The sequence below is a fragment of the Phascolarctos cinereus genome, unplaced genomic scaffold, assembly GCF_003287225.1.
Source record: "Phascolarctos cinereus isolate Bilbo 61053 unplaced genomic scaffold, phaCin_HiC Scaffold_5;HRSCAF=322, whole genome shotgun sequence".
In the NCBI taxonomy this organism is placed as follows: domain Eukaryota; kingdom Metazoa; phylum Chordata; class Mammalia; order Diprotodontia; family Phascolarctidae; genus Phascolarctos; species Phascolarctos cinereus.
This window is the reverse complement of record NW_027555958.1, coordinates 244681105-244686732: the sequence shown is the minus strand read 5'-3', so window position 1 is coordinate 244686732 and position 5628 is coordinate 244681105. Positions and strand designations below refer to the sequence as shown.

The 5628-nt window shown below is 40.5% G+C and overlaps 1 pseudogene; it reads left to right on the top strand.

Moving 5' to 3' along the window:
- The first annotated feature begins 4017 nt into the window (after window positions 1–4017).
- On the top strand, window positions 4018–5229 carry LOC110217163 (dnaJ homolog subfamily A member 1 pseudogene; annotated as a pseudogene).
- Window positions 5230–5628: the final 399 nt, after the last annotated feature.

Below are 5628 nucleotides of genomic sequence, written 5' to 3'. Positions count from 1 at the left end.
CCATGGTAGGGGGGGGTGGGGCCATCCCTAAGACAAATGGCTTCCATTTTAGTAGATCTAAAAAGGAGAGACTTTCTGCCATTGCTCTCTCTTCCTGTCTCTTAAGAGTGGTGGGACTCTTTGAACTTTCCCTCAGATTTCTAGTGGGGGTGAGGAGGGAGGAAGGAATCTTGCTTCCCTCCCCCATTCCACAGCAATAGAGACAGCAAGTATGGCTGTCTGGTTTAGAGGAACCCAAGACTGGACCTCAAGTTTCTGGATGCCCTTTTGACTTGGTGTTTCTTCACTTTAGCACATGTAACTGAATGAACAGCAGTCCTGAAATAAGATACTACTAGCTTTGGCACCTCTCTTCATGTTCTTCCAGTGTCTTTTCGAAGACAAGATCATCTAGGTACACCAAGACTTCCAGATAGTTCATTTTTCTGACTACTTTCCCCAGTTGTCCTTGGAACCTGCAAGTGTCCTCAGGATGCCTAGGGACCTATGATCCAACTGGTAAAATCCAGCTGGGAAGATGAAAGCAGTCTTCTTTTCTCTTCCTCAACCTTATTAATCTGCTAGTACCTTCTGCTTAATATAAGACTGAGAGTCAAGGACCCAGAGCAGTAGGTAAGAACCCGCTTGATCCAGCCCACCAGGGAGCTAACCTATCTAGCCAAGATAATACAATCTACCAGGAGGAGGCCCAGCTAAGCCACCCACCAGCCAAGGTGGTATGCACTGTGAGCAGTGGAGTGACTTGTCCAAATTCTGATAACATACCCTGTAGTGGACTCCTATGAGGACGCTTAGAAAAAAGAAGGCACCTCAAGGTCTTGTAGTTCTGGAGTTTGTCTTCTCTACATTTGTGCTTCACTACCACATGATCTTGAGTTCATTTCCACTCTTCCCCCCATAATCTCTGTGTGTATTTATGAAAGAGCAGGCCTTTGGTTTGGGGTGAAATGCTTTGTAACTACTGTTCTGGCTATGTTGTTTACCTAAATGCCTTTGCTAAAAGAACTGGCTGAGTCTATTGGGTGATTGTTAAAGGGACGTGTATTGGTAGGGGCTTACAAGCTAGTGTTAGGAGGTTAGCCACTCACAGGGCTACCAGTAGAATCCTGAAAGCATTAGCAGGCACCCTGTGGGAACTCAGTCTGCCTGTGGTGATGTGAATTTGGTGAGCGAACCCAGAATGGTGTATTACACACAGGATATGATAACAGGGGCGTGCTGGAGCCAGCTAATACTGGCTCATTGTGTGCCGATTGTTATATTTTTTAAAATTAATTTATTTAGTTTTGGTTTTCAACATTCACTTCAACAAGATTTTGAGTTCCAAATTTTCTTCCCATCTCTCCCCTCCCCCAACTCCAATGACATGTATTCTGAATACCCCTTCCCCTAATCTGTTTTCCCTTCTATCATACCTCTGCTTTATCCCCTTCCCCTTCTATTTTCCTAGAGGGCAGGATCAATTTCTATACCCCATTGCCTGAATATCTTATTTCCCAACTGCATGTTAAAACAATTTTTAACATTCATTTTTAAAACCTTGAGTTCCAAATTCTCTCCCCTCCCTCCCCTGCCCCCACTGAGAAAGCAAATGCAATATAAGTTGTATATGTGTAGTCATGCAAAACACTTCCATAATAATCACGTGAAAGACTGACTATATTTCTCTCCATCCTATCCTGCCCTCCGTTTATTCTATTCTCTCCTTTGACCCTGTCCCTCCTCAAGTGTTGCTTCTGATTACCCTCTCTTCCTATCTACCCTTCCTTCTGTCATGCCACTCTCTCTCATCCCCTTCCCCCCCTGCTTTCCTGTAGGGTAAGATAGATTTCCATACCCGTTGAGTGTGTGTTATTCCTTCCTTAAGCCAAATCCAATGAGAGTATGATTCACTCATTCCCTCTCACCTCTCTCCTTTTACCCTCCACTGTAAAAACCTTTTCTTACCTCTTTTATGTGCAATTGTTATATTTTCAATGTAAACATTTATGCTTTGAGAGGAAAAGGGGATGGTTGGGATGCTGAGATAACAAGTAACAGTAGCCAGTATACCATGCTTTACAGCTATTGTTTCAATTTATCCTTACAAAAACCCTGGGAGGTGGGTGCTATTATTATCTCCATTTTACATATGGAGAAACTGAGGCAGACAGAAGTGAATCAACTTACACAGGATCACACACCTAGTAAGTGTCTGAAGCAGGATTCAAACTCAGGCCTCCCTGACTCCAAGTCCAGCACTGTATACACTGCGCCACCTAGCTGCCTCTAATCTTTTATTGAGAAATAATCAATAACGCTTGGCAACTTGTTGAATGTGGGAGTGAGGGAGAAAGAGGAAACAAGGATGACTCCAAGTTTGCAAATCTGGTTAACTGGAAGAATAATGGTTTGGAAACTATGGGTTCTGAGGAAAACAAGATGAGTTCCATCTCAGATTTGTTGAATTTGAGATACCTTTTAGCAGGAAGTTGGTGATTCAGGATTAGAGTTCAGAAGAGAGACCAGAGCTGGATATATAAATTTGTGAATTATCTGTATAGATAAGATAATGAAGGAAGGAAAACTGGCAAGATCTGTGAGAGAATGTAAAAAGGGAAGAGGAAGGCCCAGAACAGAGCCTCCAGGGACTGAAGTAGAAACTATTGAACCTCGGGGAGAAGCAACCACTCTTCCTTAGAATTTGTGTTAGAGGAGTCAAAAAGAAGAATGAAGTCCATTATGTGTTTGGTCTGAGGGCTACAGATTCCAAAGGTTTCAGGGAAAGGACAAGTGTTATCCCTATGTCCTAAAAATGCTGTAAGGGAAGTCAGTTCTGAAGACATAAGAAGTCCTCAAAAATAAAATTTTGAAGACACAAAGAGAAAGCCTTCCAATGAGAAACAATTACCTAAAGAGGTCAATATGAATGTACAAAGGGGACAGCTAGGTGGCTCAGTGGATAGAGCACTGGCCCTGGATTCAGGAGGACCTGAGTTCAAATCCAGTCTCAGACATATAACACTTACTAGCTGTGTGACCCTGGGAAAGTCACTTAACCCCATTGCCTAACCAAAAAAAAAAAAAAGGGGGGGGAAATGAATGTACAAAAAATTCATGAATCAGTTTGGCGCTTTAAAGGACAAATACAGAAGATGAAAACAAGGGTCCATAATGGAGGATTAACAAAAAAGCACGGCAAAATTATATGAAGATAGTGTCAGGAATGCCAAAGCTCAGGGTGAGCTAGATCTGATGAGAAAAACTAAAAACAACAAGTCTATTAAAAGCTATAGTGGGGAAAAAAGAAAGATGAAAAAAAGGGGCAAGTCTGTGGCTTAGGGTGGATGGGATGATAACTGATAGGAAAAGAAGGCAGAACTATTCAACTCTAATCTGACCTCTATTTTCTCGTCCAAGGAGAATAATATTTGTACGGGAAAGAACAGAACAAAAATATTAAAAATGTTGAAAACCTTTGATAAGAAAAGAAATAATAAGAAAACACTTAAGTACCCTTTAGGGCTCAAGAAACCAGCTCCAGATAAACACCATCCCAGGATGCTAAAAGAAATGGCAAGGAACTTTCCAGAATACTCATAGAGAAGCAGAGGTCAGCACTGCCTGCCCAAGCTTCTGGCATATGAACTTGCTCCATTTCACCCCACCCCTTCTTTTTCCTCCTTTTAAAAAATACAACCACCATTGAATATTACAACCAAAACAACAGCAAGCAGTGCATGTGTTAAAACGATGGTATTCCTTTCTTATTCTTCACCCCCTCTCCAACATCCCAAACAATGGGCTCCTGGGCAGTCTCCTTTCACACCCCCAGAGGTGGGCATTTTTTTCAGAGGTGGGCATTTTGACAACTGTAGAAAATGGTGAAGGTAGGGCAGCTAGGTAGCATAGTGAACAGAGCACCGGCCCTGGATTCAGGAGGACCTAAGTTCAAATTTGGCCTCAGACACATAACATTTACTAGCTGGGTGACCCTGGGCAAGTCCCTTAATCCCATTGCCTAGCCAAAAACAAAAAACAAAAACGAAAATGGTAAAGGAAATGATTTATTATGATGTTTTAGGGGTAAAACCCAATCCCTCCCAGAAAGAAATAAGAAAGGCATATAGGAATCTAGCCTGGAAATATCACCCATACAGGAATCCAAATGAAGGAGAAAAGTTCTTATAGATTTCTCAGGCTTATGAAGTGCTTTCTGATGCAAAAAAAAAAAACCCAAACAACCCAAAACAAAGGGGACTTATACAACAAATGTGGAGAACAAGCCATCAAAGAGGGTGGTTCTAGTGGTTGTTTTGGCTCTCCAACAGATATCTCTGAAATGTTTTTGGAGGAGGCAGAAGAATGCAAAGGGAATGGAGAGATAAAAATGTTGTTCATCAGTTGTTGGTGACCTTAGAAAATTTATATAACGGTGCAATAAGAAAACTGGCTTTTCAAAAGGATATAAATTTTGATCAACACGAAGGACGAGTTGATGAGAAAGGAGCTGTAGAATGTTGTCCCAATTGCAGAGGGACTGGAATGCAAATAAAAATTCATCCTATAGTACCTGAAATGGTTCAGCAAATTCAATCAGTTTGCATGGAATGCCAAGGGCATGAGCAATGAATCATCTCTTAAGCTAGATGTAAAAGGTGCAATGGAAGGAAAATTATTTAGGAGAAAGAACTCTGGAGGTTTGCATTGACAAAAGCATGAAAGATGGTGAGAAGATAATATTCCACAGTGAAGGTGACCAGGAGCCAGGCAATATTATCATTGTTTTGGATCAAAATGACAATGCTACATTCACATAATGAGGTGAGGATTTTTCATGAGTATGGATATCTAGTTAGTTGAAGTATCGTGTGATTTTCAGAAGCTAATGTCAAATTTTGACAATAGCAACCATAGTCATTACATCTCATCCTAGTTAGATTATCAAACATGGAGATAGCAAATGTGCACTGAATGAAGGTATGCCAATTTTTCACCAGTCTTACAGAAAAGAAATTGTAGTAATTTAATTTAATCTTCCAAGAGAATGGCTTTCTTTCATCAGATAAGCTATCGTTGTTGGAAAAGTGACTGCTTGAAAGAAAAGAAGTAGAGGAGACTGAAGAAATGGATGGCATAGAACCGATAGACTTAGATTCATCTCGAGATGGAAGATGTCATTATGATGGAGAAGCTCATAAGGATGATGAACATTCTCCTAGAGGCAGTGTTCTACATCAAACCTCTTAATGGGGGCCAGTGAATACTCTTTATTGTAACACTGGCTTTTTTATACAGTAGTGAATGAGTAAAGGACTTCAATCATCTTTTTAAAAAAAATTTATTTATTTTAGTTTTCAATATTCACTTTTATAAGATTTTGAGTTCCAAATTTTCCTCTCCCTCCCTCTTTTCCTTCCCCCTTCCCCAAAATGCTTTTGTTTTGGTGTAATATTCAACAATTTTTGTTGTTCAGTTGTTTCAGTCCTGTCTGATTCTTCATGACCCTATTTTGGATATTTCTTGACAAAGATTCTGTAGTGGTTTGCCATTTCCTTCTCCAGTTCATTTTACAGATGAGGAACTGAAGCAAACAAGATTAAGTGACTTGCCCAAGGTCACACAGCTATTTCAGTATCTGAAGTCAGA